The sequence below is a fragment of the Chelon labrosus genome (genome assembly GCF_963514085.1).
Source record: "Chelon labrosus genome assembly, chromosome: 22".
In the NCBI taxonomy this organism is placed as follows: Eukaryota; Metazoa; Chordata; class Actinopteri; order Mugiliformes; family Mugilidae; genus Chelon; species Chelon labrosus.
Genome location: NC_140355.1, coordinates 3,203,746 through 3,222,062, shown reverse-complemented (window position 1 = coordinate 3,222,062; position 18,317 = coordinate 3,203,746). Strand labels below are relative to the sequence as shown.

General features: G+C 40.3%; 1 protein-coding gene across 4 annotated transcripts in view; it reads left to right on the top strand.

Annotated features, from left to right (window-relative positions):
• Positions 1 to 18,317, top strand: part of rab27b (RAB27B, member RAS oncogene family) — a 60,319-nt gene that overhangs the window by 20,109 nt on the left and 21,893 nt on the right. Inside the window, exons 1-2 of one of the 4 annotated variants that reach the window (XM_084572013.1) lie at positions 10,939 to 10,985; positions 11,501 to 11,720. The exons of 1 other annotated variant lie outside the window; for it this stretch is intronic. The gene's annotated coding sequence lies outside the window, so the exon portion shown is untranslated. Of the gene's footprint in view, positions 1 to 10,937; positions 10,986 to 11,500; positions 11,721 to 18,317 lie in introns of those variants that run through there. 2 more of the 4 variants (XM_084572014.1, XM_084572015.1) reach the window with 2 other exon arrangements.

Here is an 18,317-nt window from a genome sequence, read left to right as displayed (position 1 = left end):
AGCAGGGAGCTTGTGAAAGGTGATAAACAATACTGGCAAATGACTAAATGTCCCATGCAGACAGGGCAGCCGAAGCCACGCTACATCTCTTGAGTTCATCTGATCCTAACCATTTCCGTCTCCGTCTGCCGACTGGGTGAATGCTGCCACCACAGTGCTCCACACACACTCAAGCACTCTGCTGGAGGCTCATACATTTTTAAACCGCGCTGTTGTCATCAGCCTCTTCTTCCTCTCTTCTCCCTCCTTAGGTTGTCCGTAAGCATTTGTTTCCTAAGTAAAAGGTCACATGTTCTCCTTTGGACTGATGAATGAATGTAACTTAATGAAGGAGATTGTTCCCCCGTTGTTTGTGAAAATGCCAGAAAAAACAACCTACAACTTAATATTTATCCAAGTCTTCTAATGGCTGTGCCAGTGACTCATGTTTATCAGCAGCAAAGATGGAGATAGCATGAAACTGTTACAGAGCCTCGGGGTTCAGCAGCAGACAGTCACGTGAGGCTCTTGGAGATTGTAGTTATCACTGTAAAGAAAAGCAAAGATGAGTGAGCAACAAAGTTAAACTAAATGTGTACGCAAAGTCTTTTCTTTTTTATCAATCTATTTGATTTTACATCCTTGTAGTATTCAGTATCCGTGGTTACTGCTGTCTTTTCTCATCTATCAAGAGCTTGGTGAAAAAGCACTTCTTTCACACAGACTCCCCTCAGTAAATCCAGTTTATGTTTAGCATGAGGGAAGAAGCTACATCGTTGGATAACATTTCTTTGGTGAACATATAAAGCATTATACATTTCAGTACTTTTGTCTCCCTTTTCCCACTTATTTCAGTTCATTTTTATTTTTTTTTTATTTATATTGTGTCAATAACAATACAATTTGATTCGAGATGTTTTACAGAACCCAGCGCCTGAAACAACCAGAGCAAGCGCTAAGACGACAGTGTCAAAGAAAAGATCCCTTTTAACAGGAAGAAACCTTGAGCAGAACCCAGCTCATATGGAGGGACCCATGTGCCTAAGGCCGGCCGGGTAGAGACAGAAAAAGAGGCCGTCCGGGTAGAGACAGAAAAAGAGAGGGAAGAGAGCAGCAGGAGGAACAAGATGATTAAAGTATACATGCAGAATCTAAACACGACACAAACAAGAGTACAACTTCAGAACGAGAGATATTTAATGCGGCGGAGAAAGCGTTCATCTGCAGATGCACACTGGCCAGAACCATAAACTGTATAAAGGTGGACAGCGGAACAACTCCTCAAAAGTGAAGCCAAAGCAAGTAGAGCTCCCCCTGGTGTCTGGCTGCAGTATCGGTCATAAGCTCCACCTCTTCCATGTTAGTGGATGAAACTTGGGACGAGCTAAAACACTAAACTTTTCAAGGATGGTTTCAGACATTTTAGGTTGTCAATATAATACCGTGTCCATTTTTCTGTTTGGTTTTAGTTAGTTGACGCTATAGAAACAGGATGTGACATCATGATCACTACCAGTTGCTATGCCTACAGTGCATAATCCAGCATTTGCTTGTAACTGGAGGAAGTAGAGCAAAGCGCAGTATTAATTAATAGAAAAAACAACTGAGTCTAGAGGAAGTGTGGGCAGTCATCGACTCCACTCTTGGGTCGTACTGATCAGACTCTGGCTCCAAACCTGCAAGATGGCACCGACCATATCCCCATTAAAATAGTGACAATTTGGCCAGTGCAAGAAAGTGGGGACACGTTGTCCATATTTATGTACAGTCTATGTTCAGAACACAGTAAGAGTCCTTAGGTTGATCAATGTGAATGGCTGTCGATTTAAAAGATTCGCCAGTGCAGCTTCCTCTGCTTCCATTATCTTCACAGACCAGTCAACCAATGTTTTTATTCATAAACTGCAGAGATGATCTAAAAGAAAACAGGACATGCTGATTATATCCGTATCTGCTGAGTCACCTATGACGCAATGATGAATGGTCGAACTACAATGGTCTGAGTTGTGCGGGCTGGAAACAACAATTTGAGCGCTCCCACTCGGTCACATTTTACCACCGTGTGTCTGAACAGTTAATAGCTATCTTCTCAGTTTGTGAGAAGCTGCTGTATTCAGACTCAGGATGTTGGTCTCATGCAGACAGATTACTTCTGTTGTCTTTCTGTTGTTTGTCTTCACCATGCAACTATTTAAAAGTTTGCAGTGTTTTGTTATTGTTGGTTGAAATCTGGTGGTGACATTCGGCGCTGGTACACCAGTAGTGATGCTTTGCAGGGTCAACTGTTTGCCAGAGCAGTCATATCAATGGAGATGAAGTAGCCTATGGCAGCTAGGAGTGAGTTTCCCTAAGTTTCTTGGCAGTCCATCCAATAGTTTTTTATTTGATATATTTCAGTCTGTGGTGGAAAGACTGACATCCCTACAACCAAGCCACTACCTCAGGAGTTATTACTGATACTGATCATCATCAGAGTCAGTCAGTTCTCATCTTACTTTTTCTTTTTATTTAAACTGTTCTCTCCATCAACATTTTTGACAATAAATACTCATTTGTTAAAATGAATGCAATGCACTGATGTTCTGCATGCTAATAGTCATTTTTAACCACTAGCAACATGTATTTTATTAGTATCCCACAGACTAAATGGTTTCACACTACGTTAATATAATAAATGTGAAGGAAATTGTCTAACTAGCTAACATGGTTAACATATCAAATAATTTTGTCATTGCGTTACATTTGAAGAAACACCGAGCAGCCACAACATTAAAACCACTGACAGGAGAAGTAAACAACATTGACCTTATTGTGACAATCCCCCCCCCCCCATTGTTACGGATAAGCAGTGACACTCCTTGATGGAGCCATCCTGCCAGCAATATGCAGCCTGACACAGACACACACAAGAACAGTTTAGGAACAACTAAAAAAAACACCACAAGGTGTTGAATAAAATATTAAAAGTTGTTCCTCTTATACATGGATGTCTTGGCAACGTCACAAGTGTTTGCGCACGCAGACAGGGGGCAGAAAGACGTCTTTTCAGAGAATGTTGATAACGGAGGAGGACTGAATCTTTGCGTGTTTCGTTTAGTAGTAGTAGTAGTACAGTCAAAATGCCAAGGAGTTGTTATGTGGTTGGCTGCGCTAAAAGAGCCAGTGATGAGTGCCAGATGTTTAATATTCCTAGGGGGAATCATACTTTTGCAAAAAACCGGAGGAGGTTATGGCTTCAGGCCATAAAAAGGGCAGATTGGGGTCCAGATGGTGTTTTGTTTTAGAGCTATCTTAATTCTCTATCTATGAGTTTAAGTTAGCACTGCATGCTCGTCCATGTTCACGTTCATTCATGTTAAAGTTTAACAAAGTTGTAAACAAAAGACGTTGCGTTCAGTAAATCTGTTCGTAGCAGGCTAGCAGCTAGCGCTAGCTAACTGATATCACGTTTGCGAGTGCTAATGTTGTTATAGCATGCCGGTTGGATCATTACTTCGGAGATATCCCCTTTCAACTTAACTACAGGTCGTATTTTAATACTTAAAACACGAAATACGTAAACATTAGCCAACATATCTTAGCAAGTAGCCTGCACGTCAACATATCTTAGCATAGCCTGCACGTCAAATGACAAAGAGCTCGAAATCTACAAAAAGGTAAATTCAGCTAAATGTTCAAGATATGTGAGCAAGCCAGGTAAGCTCTGTGACTAAAGAAAAACGAAGGGTTCTTAACTTTAATTTAAAAGTAAAATCGGGCTGTCCGATTGATGCCGCTGTTAAAATTGGCTACGTTTTACATTACCCGCCTAACATGATAATTATAGCCATACATATACAGTAACATTGCAAAATTAAAGATGGACAAACAGATCCAACTAAAATCACGTTTTATTGAGTCTGCAGTTGTGCATTTATATACAAACAAAACAAAAAAGCTTCAATACTTCAATACTTAAGATTGTTGTTGTAGGGGACCAATAAGTCAGTCTGGCTTTCTGCCCCCTGGATGCGCGCGCACCCAGTAATGTTTGTAAACAGGAAACCCGTCTATGCATTTTAGCCAAAGCGCACTTGGGTTTTAACTGGTGACCTTTCGGCCACAACATTTTCCCAGATTTTGCTCTTCTCATAAGAATGACCTGTTGTTTAGTTCTGCTAATTGTCTGTCCCTGAGTAAACCGCTTTAAAAAGGAGTGCACATTCCAGCAGTGTTTTTTAACAACGCTATAATAGAAGCAACATGACTGACCCATTGTTTTCATCCCTCAGCTCAGAAAAGACCAGATGGCCCTGCAGATGATTACACTTCAATTGAGGAGGCCTCCTTAATTTTAAAGTTGCACTAAAATGAAATTTGTTCCTGTTCTCATCCCATCCGTGTTTATTCTCCAGTCAGCTGTTCAGTGACAAAGTTGTTTTTGAGCATTGCTTTAACCCTCTCTTCCGTCCTCTTGTAAAACTCTCCTCTTGAACTTTGAGGGGGTTAAATCATTTGATACAAATGTGTTTTGGGGAGGCTAGCTAACCTTGCACACTACAAAAAACACACATTAAAGATGGGCTTCATGGCCTCAATTCCAGTGTGTATACCACATTGCTGCAGTGTCCACGGTTTAATTCCTACCCAGAGACTTTTTTCTCCCCCAAATTTCCAGTCTGTATCACCATTATCAATGCCAATAAAATAAAAAATGGGCCCAAAAGGTCTTCATCGTGTTCACTAAAATTGGACTTCCACCCATTAGATGGCAGATTCATACAGTAGCTAAACAACTGGTTAAACTGAGAAAACATGCCCTTTCAGACACTCATACTATTTCTAAATAGCTTCATGCTGCAGCATGCCTACCTTTGTGTGATCAAATCACAAGAATTTTGTTTAAAGTAGCCAAACCCCTTCAGCATATTCCATTTTTACATGGAACTTCATCAGTTTCCTGAAGGCAAAGTCAACACAGTTGAAAGATGAGCCAAATTGACTCTTGAAATGTATCCAACAGTAAACGGTGCACTCAATTATTTGAGATGTGGCTGTATTCCTTCAGCAACACCAGTAAACACTAAATCATTTCATCCTCCCGTATTTCATTGGTCTCACTTTGTTTGCATATCGTAGACGCAGATCATTTAGTCGTTTTTGATCTACTGTGTTTCAAAGTGACATCAAAGTTACATCATGCAAAGTTGTGTGGAGTCACCCTGAGGTTCCTGATAATTAGGAAGTTGCTGAACCTGACCAAAAACAACATTCTGGTGTGTTATGGTAGTTTAGCTCAGATATGCCAGCCTCAAGCAGAGCTGAGAAGTGTCCTACAGAGATCTGGAAATCTTATTTCTTAAATAAATAGCTACAGATGTTTTTACGTGGTCTTGAGCCCCAATTGACACAGACTCAAGTAACAACCCCTGAGAACACCACACAGACTTACTACTACTTGCTAATACCACCGTTTTGATCTTTGTGCTGTTTCTGTGCCGTGTATTTGGTCTAACTTGTAATTAAGGAAAGGAAGAACAAGAGAAACAAGAAAATCTCATCTGATTCAGCATGATTCATTGTTATCATTTAGTGTAGCCAGATTCACTACGTTAACAAACTAGGCTAGCCAGTTTCCATCGTCTGAGAGCAATGCAGACAAAACTGCGTGGTGGTTCCTCCCGAATGCTCTTGTATCACAAGACAAACAGATGCAGTCATTCACACACACATACATGTGCAACTAGGGTAAAACCAGGGTAAAAGGCCAGTCTTGTATCTGTGTTCGCAGGCTATCACATGCCTTTTTCGTTTACCTTATGTTTCCTAGCAACAACATCTCTGAGTTATCAGTCAACTTCTGGAAAGGGAAACACCCGCCCACAGCTTAAAGCTTATATATGCTGTTTCCACAAATGTGTTCAAAATCAGTTCTGAAAAAAATGTGCTCAGTGGATGCAGCCGTATCCGTACGCATGGTCTGTTTTCTGGCCTTGGCATTCCATTTTCTATTTGTCACATATTTCTGCTTTGCTACACATCTGAAGGAGACAGCTAAGGTAAATTTAATTTGGGCAGATGTAGGCCAGAGGAATTCTCCTGCATATTGTGGGGGGACGCCGGCGATTCGTGTCAGGCGTCTCTGGAAGGAAGTCGCTCACAGAGAAAGATACACCAGCATCCCCCACCATTCACGTTCTGTTGTCAAAATTGATAGCAGTAATTAGTGTTGTACGATGGATGCTAGCTGTTTGAGTGCATTTGGTGCGAGCCTTAATAGTCACGGTGAACTCATTTCCGTCTCTGTGACAGCTGTGTGTCTTTGTTCTATACCACTGAGGCCCATCCAGTACATTAGCAATTAATTTTTAAGAGCTTCTCTGGGGTTCACAGGGAATTGTGGGAATTGCTGCCTTTGACTCGGAGCATGTTTATGCCTCATGTCAAAGCCGTAGCATAGTGGTTTTGACCTAGCTGTCCTTTTCAGCAGAAGGACGTTGAGGAATTGCATGAGTTTCCCCAGCGTCTCTGCAGACAGTCTTTTGGTGTTGCCATCAAATTTGGCATTAAAAAAAAAAAGAAAAAAAACTTGTAAATGCACAAGATCTCTGTAAGGAAAGGAAAATAATGTGGGCTGTAATCGTCGATGTGAAGATGTGTTGTCTCAGCGGCTCCTTTATTTGGTCCAGTGGCCTTTCATGTCTTGACCCGCCCTCAGTGCATTTTCTGATTAAACAAATCATGTGGAGCAGAATGAAAGGCTGAACTATATATGACACGGAGTGATGCCACTGTCCATATCAACAGAATGATTACTGAAGGAGTGCCTTGGAATGCCTGTGTCGGTCCTTATTCTTACGAGACTCGTGTCAGGATGCAATGTGAAAAAAAAAACTGCAGTTACCAAGTAGCAGTTACCAGTAGAAACACCTACTTTCGCATTAAAGAGAGTTGCAGTCAATTATTATTTTAATCTGGCGTGATGTATGTCCTCAGTGCACTTGGTGTGTCTGCAGCTTTCGGCTGCGTCTCATTACCTTCCTCTGTGAATGGAATTCTCTTGGATGTCGTAGAGGTAACTGGGTTGTATATGTGGATCCCTCCTTGTTTAATGGAAAAAATACAGTAAGCTACGCTAAGACCAAGATGAACCTTTACCAAAGCGACGGAGAGCCAAAGAATGTTGGGAAATGGTCCTGGTCCAAGCCATTCCAGCTTATCAGTGAAACATAGAGGAGGTCGTGTGTAGCCTGGAAACCACACAAAGTTCCCCCAGCTGCAATTTTTGTACGGTGATGGACGGAAGAGTAACAGCGTCATTTGAGCGCCATGGGATTGAATGTGCTTACAGCGAAATGGCTCTGATTGGTTGTAGGACTATCCAGTTGCATGCAGAGGTATTTTTTTCTCAGTCTCAGTTGAAACTCTCACTACACTGAAATCAGCATGTGGCTGCTTCGGGACCTGTCTCATGGTTAATACTGACTCTGTATGTTTACAGAACTTGTACGTAATATGCGGTTTTTGCCCTCATTCGGAAAAAAGACAATATTCCTACTGAACTATTTATTGTATTCCTGATTACATCCTGGTGGACTTGGTGGTGATATACAAGTCTTAATGTTTGTATTTCTCCTTCAAGCCAGAACTCAAGGCGTACAAAGTGTTGACTAGTTGGTATTTGGATTGATAGTGAAATATAAGTGTGCATGTAAGTGTACTGATGGATGATAGAACAAATGATGGTAGCAGACATTACTGCTGCTGTACCACACGTCTTATTATCTTATCAGAAGTGAACAGCAATTCATAACAGAGCAATACAGCATGTGGTGTGAATGTAACCACCGACCGATAGTATAAAGGCCATTAGAGGAATACAGCCAGTGAAAATAGAAAACAGAAAATTCTAGTCTCTGGCCAATAACAGGTATCAGCCCAGCTATCACGTTAAAAGAAAAAAGATTGGTGTAACACAATAATGTCTCTTCCTGTCTGTGTTTCCTTGCAGGCACAGCGATAGATCTTGTTTTGTCATGGTAACTGTCGGTGTAAGGTGGCCTTTAGCTTTGCCTAAAGGTCACCAACATGAGCTGCGTGAATCTGCAGTGTCTGGACACATGGTGACGCTGTTTATTTAAACCGTATCTCTCCTGTCATATCTTCATATTTTCTGTTATATCATCCATGAAGTAAGCATGTTATGTTATTTAAAAAAAAAAGCAGGTTTTTCCCTTTTATTGCTGCTCAGTAGTTGTCTGGACCTGCTTTTGGGACACAGTGTTGCCAGTGCAAATAGAAAACAGACATAACAACGATCGAATGGTGATGGTATATTGTATATTGTTAGTGGTATAATTTCAAAATTGCACTGATCAATTTATGAATCATTGATCATGCGGTCTGTCAAGTAAGTATGTTATTAGTTTTATTCAATTTCAGCCTGTTGTAATCTGATGTTCCCTTTTAACCCTTTCCACCCTGGTGGTTTCTGTGCTGAGACCACACTGTATCTTGGATTAAAACTCAACTTTTTCAGAGGGTTGCAGAGTGTGCCAAAGAACAGAAAACTACTACGATCACAGGCACTGCGTAGCTGTATTTCCTGCAAGAAATGATCAGTAAATCAAGTACGTTTTTGAGCAATCTATGTGTTAATCCTTGGGTTAATTTAATACTAAATAATTATCAATAATCTACCTTTAACTTTTAAACATATTAACATGAATTCCTCGAATGAAGGAACCATTTCTACGATGACGCAGTGCAGATCTAATTAGCAAAGTGTTGTTTCCTATATTCTCCCATTAATTAGTTTAATGTTGAGTGTGACTAATTTGAATGGCTTGTGCTGATTGTTTTATTATTTTGTTTTATTTATCAAATTATTGAATTATATATTATTTATCTGCAAATGCTTGCATGCATCCACTTTGTGCCTAACGTCACTGGAAATCTACAGCATGGTGTTTAGTATGATAGGTGAAACCATAGACTGTAGAAAATATGGACGACACATCTTCACTTCCAGTATCCCGGGGATGTTATCAGTGGCCCACCCAACCTTCTTGTAGACTGTGTTTGATAAATACTGCGCTCTGCTCTACCTCTGCCAGTTGCGGGATTGTTGGATTGTACACTGCACTTATTTCTTTTATTTTTGTTCTCATACTCTCTCAGTCCTATGGGAATGCTCCACAGAGTGGTTGTCAATGGCAGCTGTCAATCTTTATGATATCACATCCTGTTTTTGTAACTAAAACGAAACTTCTCAGACAAATGGACACTAGAAAATGCATCAGCATTATATTAACTACCTAAAATGACGAACGTTCCTTGAAAAAATAAAATAAAATAAAAAAATTGACGTGTAGTGTTTTAGTTTGTCCCAGCTCCCATCTATTAACATGGCATGGAGGGGGTGGAGCTTGTCACAGCCAGCCACCAGGGGGAGCTCCACATGCTTTGGCTTCACTTTTGAGTGAGCAGTCATGTCAACAGACTGCCCACAACTTGCAAATACACTGCATCTAGAGACTCTTTGTTGAAGCTCACTGTAAAAGCGCCAGTACTTTCAGTGCTATCGTTTTGAGAATGGAAAGCCCCAAAATGGCCTCTGTTGAGATGCCCCTGCTGAGTGGCTGTGATGCTGTAGTAGACAGTTTTCATTTTGGTATAATAGGGAACAAACCAAATTTAATTGAACTAAAGGCCAGACTTGCAATTAAATTCTACTTATATAGAGTCAATAGCATCTGCTTAAGGCCATCTTGCAGCCCACAACACATGCTACCTCAGGTGTGCGTAGAATTTTATTTTTCCATATAGGTAGGACCCAACAAGATTTTACAAATGACGTTAAAGCTGTTAAGAGAACTGAAGCGACTTAGTGTGTGTACGGGGGAAGAGGAAAAGAAATTGAAGAACTGAGCTATATCAAATGTCTCTTACTCTCCCTCCTTCTGCTTCTCCCGTGTCTCCTTCTGTTATCGTCACTTTGGATGATTGAAGTCTCTAAAGCTGCGATGGCTACCGGCCAGCTGAAGACGCTGCTGCTACAATATGTCTCAGAGTAGAGTGTTAACACAAGTCTAGCTCTGAAATATTGCTTCTGTTTGCAGCAAATGCAACAGATTGTAGCTGGGTAGAACAGCCGTGAAAGTATCAGTATTCTGATTGGCTGTGGCAAATGTGAGCAGGTGGAGCCAAAGAGGAACAGATTTTTGTACAAGGATTTCTCTCCTCTTTTCTTTCACTTCTGTCCTTTTCTTTCCTCTCCACAACTCCTATTCTCCAAAGGACACAATTGAGAAAATAAGACAGCAAAACATCTATTTTATTTAAAGCAGATGGCGTGTGAGTGCTGTCCCTGTTTCACAGTCTGTAAACTTTTTTGTTCTTTCTTGAAGTCAATATTTTCATGTGTTTCATATGTTAAACAAAAGCAAGCGCAAGAACTTTTCCAGTTTGAAACAGCTGTGTAGCAGTTAAATCTCTCTGTGATGACGGCCTCTTGATACAATCAACCGCATTTAAAAGACAGGACACCAGAGGGATGGAACACTGCACAAGCACACATAATAATTTTGTTATTGACAGTCTGTTTAGGAGCTGTTGTCTGCTTTCTGTCTGCTTTGCAACAGGTGAAACATCGTGTTTTGTTCAGGATTTGGATTAGATAATATGCAGAATGCATTTCCTCCATTCCAGAACCTACCTGGGGCTGTCCTGCATCATTTCTTACCTACTTCCTCTTTTACTACTGCTAAACACACTCAGACACACACACCAACACACACACATGCGTGTCCACACACAGTTTCCTCCGCCTGCGTGGCCTGAGGCTGCTCTGCTCTGCACTTACTAACTGATAAGAGTGTGTGTGCATGTGAGTGCGAGTGCGTGTGTGTCCAGAGCCAGCTTACTGTAGCTTGGCCCCACCCTCTCCTTACACAAAGAAACATAGTGAGAGACAGACAGGCAAACAGAAAGAGGGAAACGTCGACTCCGCATGTGACCCCCAGTAGGTAACTAACTAGTCAACCAGTTAGCCGATTAGACAACTTTTGTTTAATCGGTTAGTCAGTCAGGTTGACTTCCACTTTGTTTAGCCTTTTTGTCTGATAGTTGGTCGTCAGGCAGTTTGACAGTTTGATGGTTATTTGCCTTCTTCATCTGTTAGTTGTTTAATCAGTCATAAATGCCTATATTTAGTCAACCACCTAGTCTTTTATTCTGTTATTCAATTTATGGTATCTGTCTGGTGACGGCCACTGGGTTTTAATGGTTCCATAGACAGTGAGCTTATCATTTAGGTGGTTAAATGTCAGTCTGAGTAAGTTGGTCACCTAGTCTGCAAGTAAATCAGTCGGTTAGTCTGTCAATTAGTTTTAGTTACTCATTTGTTTTCATTGGTCATTTGACAGTTGGTCAAGCGGTTGGTTAGTTTTACATCCAGGTATTAAGGCAGAGAGGCATTCAGTAAGTTAACAATAAGAACAGTAAGACAGACATTAAACTACTCATCCGTCCATCCCTGCAGCTAGTCAGCCAGTCAGCTGCTCGCTGAAGGGAGTGGCTTTCTGCTTGGCTGCCTCCAGCTGAATGGTAGTCATTCACCCAGTCATCCAGTGATCCAGCCTCCCGCCCAGGCAGTCCGTCCGTCAGTCAGTCAGTCGGTCGGTGTAAATGCAGGGCTGCTGGACGCCTGGTATCTCCCTCAGGATCTCACACCATTAAATCAGCTGAGGAGCTACTGAGAGGTAAGAAGCTCTGAGACTCTCAGCAGGGTGTTTGTTTGGCTAGATTGCTGGAAGTACATTTCGGAGAGGTTTGCTGACTTTTATAAGCATGTGACAGGCTACAGGGTGAACTTAGGCAGATGGGAAAGGGTTTGTGTGCGGATACCAAGAAAAAGATACCAAAAAAAAGAAGACAATTTTTCACGGGGTAATGTGATCAGTGCATCTGTGTCTGCGGAATTGGATCACACCCTTTTTTCAACAAGTTGGTAACTGTTAGCGTGTTGTTGCACTCAGCTGCATCATCCAGGCAGCTCATTATCTGGGCTCTGAGCAGTCAAGAATTTTCTCACGTTCTCGGTCTCATGATTGTGCTGATGTTCTGAAGGAAAGTACACGGCTCCCAGCTGCTGTTTCACTGAGGGCTGACTTTAATCATCGTAAGTGTTGTGAGCAAGAAAACATTGGTTCACTTTTGCTTCCGATTGCCTGTTATTTGTCACTTTTTGAAAAACTTGTTAAGCGTCACCTGAAACAAGAAGCAGCTTTGTGATTTTTGAAAAATGATGAAGAAAACATAGATACTAAAAGTTTTAGATATATTGAGATTTAGATGAATATATGGTCTCAGGCATTTTTTTCTGAAGATATCAATGTTAACATCTCATCCTCTAAATGTCATATTGTATAATATTGTTGACTTAAGCAATTCTTCTTCTTTTCTCAACTATGCTAATTTGTACTATGACAACAAGATAATAAATGAGGCCAGTTCAGGTGAATTATGTAAAGACACTCTTAAACACTCAGCAAAGACACTGTCAAAAAGCTTTGCCTAAAAAGAGAAGGCTGATTTACAGTCTCACTTTGAGTTGGCTACTCTGAGACTTTGACCCATTCTCCAATGGCTAATGGTTGATAAATATAAATGTGTGTGCCCTTTAAATAGATTTATAGGTAGCACAGAGGCCGTCCTCTAGGGTATAAATTCCTGCTGTAGTAAAAAAAAAAAAAAAATGTCATAAATTTAAGGCCCAGCCTGTAAATGTCTTGTTAGGTTGAAGTTATGAGACACGTTCTAGAAATATATCTACTGGAAACCGTGTGGGAACTTAATTGCTGTAATAGTAAATGTGATAACTGCATTTTTAAATGACAGTCAGCGAGCTGGTCAGCTTGGAGTTTGTTTTGTTAATTATGAGTGACTAGCGCTAATACGTTCATGGTAGTCATTAGCATGCTAGCTACTGTAGGCCACTAAGTAGCCTATAGCACTTTGTTAAGCTTCCACACTTGTAGCGACACCTTCCAGTTTAACAAAAATTATTGTGTTTTTCTGCAAATCCAAAAAAGTTTCATAAATAGACCCTGAATGAATTTATTCTCAAAGCATTATTGTATCACAAAAAGATTAATAGCTGAATGCCTGTATTTCTTTATGTATTTTTTTAACATCGTTAGATATGTTGTTGATAGTTTAGTCTATAAAATGTCAGAAAACAGGGAGTACATGCACCACCTTGCTTCTGTAAATATATATTAATCCACTTATGAAAAAAACAAAACAATACAAGTTAACCATCTACTCCCATTTCAGAAATGTTTCCCAAATTATTACAGTCCCCAGCTGTTTCAGGAGATTAGAGTCTTAAAAAAAGATTGCATTTGTGAGACAGTAAGATTTATTTCTGCACTTGTGCAGGAAGCATTGGGTTTAGGCATGAAGGTTTGTTTGCAGTCGCCACCAAAACAAAAGGTCACACACTCTAATATTTCTTTGGACCGCCTTTAGCTTTGATTACAGCACACATTCGCTGTGGCATTGTCACAAGATTTATTTCCATCCAGTGTTACATTCATTTTTCACCAAGATCTTGTATTGATGATGGGAGAGTCTGACCACTGCACAAAGCTTTCTCCAGCACATCCCGAAGATTCTCAATGGGGTTAAGGTCTGGACTCTGTGGTGGCCAATCCATGTGTGAAAATTATGTCTCATCCTCCCTGAACCACTCTTTCATTTGAGCCCCATGAATCCTGGCATTGTCATCTTGGAATATGCCTGTGCCGTCAGGGAGGAAAAAATCCATTGATGGAATAACCTGGTCATTCAGTATATTCAGGTAGTCAGCTGACCTCATTCTTTGGACACATAATGTTGCTGAACCCAGACCTGAGCAACTGCAGCAACCCCAGATCATAGCACTGCCCCCACAGGCTTGTACAGTAGGCACTAGGCATGATGGGTGCATCACTTCATCTGCCTCTCTTCTTACCCTGATGCCCCCATCACTCTGGAACAGGGTAAATCTGGACTCATCAGACCACATGACCTTCTTCCATCGATGGTTCCCCGCTGTCCTTCCAGTTTTTAATAATGTGTTGGACAGTTCTTAACCCAATTTTAGTAGTTTCTGCAATCTCCTTAGAACAGGGGTGTCAAACATACGGCCCGCAGGCCAAAACCGGCCCACCAGAGGATGTAATCTGGCCCGCGGCATGAATTTGCAAAGTGCAAAATGCGGAAATAACATAGATGATTACTGGATTACTGGTATTTGGGAAGGTTCATTAAGTTTATGGAATCTCCTATGTTCAACATGGTTCCTGAACGCACCATAGTCCTGTGTTGCAAATGGTATGGACAGGTGTCTGTCTGTTTGATTAGCCAATTAGTGATGTTCAAGTTGACTTACCGGGGTTCCAGGTATGTGGGAGCGAGAGGAAAGAGACGGAGCAAGAAATAAAGTCACCGGCCGCTAAAACTTAGTTCAATAAGTTATGTTTATTCTCTGTACAATAAGAGAACAGAATGCTACAAAAGGCACTGCTATTCCTAATTTGTCCTCTGTTTTTTGTAAAAGGATAGCTAATTAAATGTAGACATTTTCATAATGTTCTTGTTCTTCTTTGCACTAAAATAAAAGGAAACATTTGGAGTTGTCGTAATTTATAGGTTCTTATACTATAATGTTACTGGTCCAGTCCGCTTGAGATCAAATTGGGCTTTATGTGGCCCCTGATCTAAAATGAGTTTGACACACCTGCCTTTCTAAATGACTTGTTGCCAGCTGAAAGGTAATCACCCATGCAGTAATTATCCAATAGGAGGCTTGTACCTATTTGCTTAGTTAATGCGAGGTGCCGACTTTTTTTTTTGGCCAGGCAGTGTAGAATACCTCTTGTAAAAAAAAAAAGGTCTCATGGAGTGAAAGTCTGATCTGAGGAACTACTGTTCCACTATGGTCTCTTCTCTTTGTAGGACATCTTTAATATTTATTCTCTCATCAGGGTTGTCTTCAGGGCCACATTACTGGGCTGAAGCAGTTACTGGGACAGAGGTCAGAGGTTAAATGATTTCCAGTTTCCCCTCCAGGCACCAGGCAGTGATTGGAAGTAAAGACATTAACTACAAAGTCAAATTACAACTGAAAACAGATCATTGACTTTAAAGTTAAACAGACTATTAGCTGATTCTTTAAACTATATGTAGTAAGTGTATTTCAGTCTTTTAAAATATTAGGTATTGTTAATTCTTACAATCTCTGTATTGATCATTGCTTTTTAATTTGCTGATTAATAAATATTATTAGTTGGTCAGTAGTAACTTTTCAGTATCATACCATTTCTTTAAGACTTTCAGTTCCTTTTCGTTTGTATTCAGAGGCCATAACTCACAGCAATATCTGATCTCTAGTATAGGAAACAGACAGTGAGATGTGACCTATTTTAACAAATTAGAAACATGATAAATGACATATCATGCATGCAGTATAAACCCATAAGGGCCTAGGACTAAACCTTGCAGAACCCCATAAGTATCCAAGTAGCCAGCTGTATCACTGCCATTGACCTGGACCATACTCATGGTCACTCAATAAATGGTTTTATAAGGCTTTTCACCAGTAGTTTTATATTTCGGGAATCTGGAAAACGGGAATAACAGACAACTAATTCTTCTACAGCTGAAGTGTATTATTGATAACACCTTCCATTTTTGTGCATCATTGTCGAATTTCCTATCTGTGTAATACTCACAATTTCAGAAGTGTTGACGTTATTGTAGAAGTTTATCCATGGGTCATTATTATTTTAAATCATGGACATTTTGTGCTATGTTCACATTAACACGCTTAATATACAGTGTCTTCTCATAATTAGTCCATACAAAAGCTCCCCAACACAGTGCAAAATTCTGCAGCCGTCAGCTACTTTGACTTCTGTGAGAGTTCCAATTCGGTATATCCACACTTATTTCTTGTCCAAGCTGCTTGCAGTTTGTTTTCCTTCCTTTGAATGTGTTCATAACTGGCAATGTCAGCATTCTGTTTTTCGTTCAGTCTTATGTTTTCTATTCACAAGCCAAAGTATTTTGTCTTTGTCTTCAGTTAGGTGTCACAATTTGTTAACGTAAAAGGTTGTAAAGAGGAAATTAAAAGGTAGACAGCGTAAATATGTCATAATTGGCCCCATATAGTCATGTGTTTAAAGGCAGTTTCATCGAGGTTAATTGAATGAAAAAAAATCTGTTTTTACAATACTTAAGAGATTTTAAATTGAAATCTTCACTGAAATGAAGAACTATGGCTCCTGTGGAGAAATTAGATCTGTGTCTGTGCCGCAAGCGCAGAGTCCTTGTGGGATTGTGGTAGAATTTCTTTTCATTTTCATGACTAATTTGTTATGAAGCTGGAGAATAAATAGCTTAAAAATAGCACAGAAGTATTCATTATTTCTACATAATGCCTCTGAAAGTAGTACGTGGAGCTCAGAGCTGGCATAAAAACTCTAATAGCGGGAATCATGAGACTTTTGGGACCTAAAATGGGACAGAAAAGGTCATAAAAGGAACTTAATTGGACTGACAAACTGCGATCGAGAAGATATTATTAAGTTTTAATGATAACAGTGGTGACACTGCATTACTGACTTGGTTTATAAAGTCTGTTATCGACTACTCAAAAACACTATTCTTTGGTTGTTTCACACATTGGCAGGTTTTTATTGCTGTTATTAAATCAGATTCAATTAAAAATGTAAAAGGGAAAAGAAGTAGCTTACTTAAGGCCAATAATCTAATGCGGCTAAGATGAGGTACTTCATGTTGTGTAACAGTGAGTTGTAATAATAAGATATTTTACAGTGTATATACTGTTTACAGTGAAGCAGCAAGCAGCTTTAGGACCCAGGAATGACTGGAGATCAGGGCAGACACTGGAGCTGATAAGGATGCTGTGTGTTTTCTAATGTCCTGGAGGCAAACAGCAGGACCACAAATCCAGTCAGCTGACTGATCATGTGACCTCCTGAATAACTCAATAGGCAACCAGGGCGAGTAGTTTCAAGGAACAGGAGAGAAGAGTTTAATAGATTACAGGAGAAGGTAAAATTAAAGTGACATACAGGAAAAAATTGTCAAAAAGACATTAAGGAAGTCACAGCCGAGTATAGATGTTGGTCACTGAAGAGATCTGTTAATAATCTGTATTTAGCTGTGCCAGTTTGAGGTCCCTAACGTTGTCACTGATGTCATTAACAAGATTAATTACACCCATGCTTTATTTAACTTATAGTTCTAGGCTTCACTACACTGATGTTATGAGTCACACCTGTGCTAGCCCAGTCAGACTTTAAATCCCTCATCTAAGTTCCTGAGTTGGAACAGCCTGGCCAGATTGGAATATTCAAGCAAACACAAAAGGGTGGTGGAAAATATTAGCACCTTATAACAATGTAAACAGTTGATAAGATTGTTTCTCTCTGGATGGAGTTACAGCGCTTGCTTGCCCCATGTGGGGTAAAATCAAATGACGTGCCAAGTTGACAGGAGAGACTGAAAATTGGCAGTAACAAAACAACTATTTGTTTAAGACGAAGGAGGTTGGGCTGCATGATTAAAAACGTATGTCTCTCTTGGGCTTCTTCTGTTGAATGAATTCAGTGTTGTCATAAAAGTTGGGCAATAATTGCATCTTCTGTTGTATTTCTGGCAGATTGGACACTCGACATCAGACAGAACCCTTTTGTGCATATCAAGAAAGTTCCTTTGAGGTTTCACATTTCTTATCAGACCATTTTATTTAGCATCCATGTGAAAAGTAAAGCTGGAATCTCAACCAGGTTGTAGAAATATTGTGCATGTATATATAACAACTGATGTTCTTCATGGTGATTGATGATCTTAGCTCCATATGTGCTTTCATTTTTAGTTACCCTTGTATTGTGACAAATTTTTTAAAGGTGTGGGTGTCACCCTTGACAACACTCTCTCATTCCAAACAATATCACCCGTTCAGCCTATTTTCACCTGCGCAATATCTCCCGTCTCCGTCCATCCCTCTCACCCGACAATACTGTAACTCTGGTCCATAGCCTGGTCACGTCCCATCTGGACTACTGCAACTCCCTCTTATTAGGTTTACCGGACAAATCCATTCATAAGCATACATTCCGCATTACCTATAAAATCCTACTTCTCACCTTCAAGGCCATGAACAACCTCGCCCCTCAGTACCTCACTAACCTCTTCCACATAAGTTTTCCCACCCGCACCCTCAGGTCATCCTTATCCATCCAACTCACCCTCCCACCTGCTCGCTTGGTCACCATGGGGTCCAG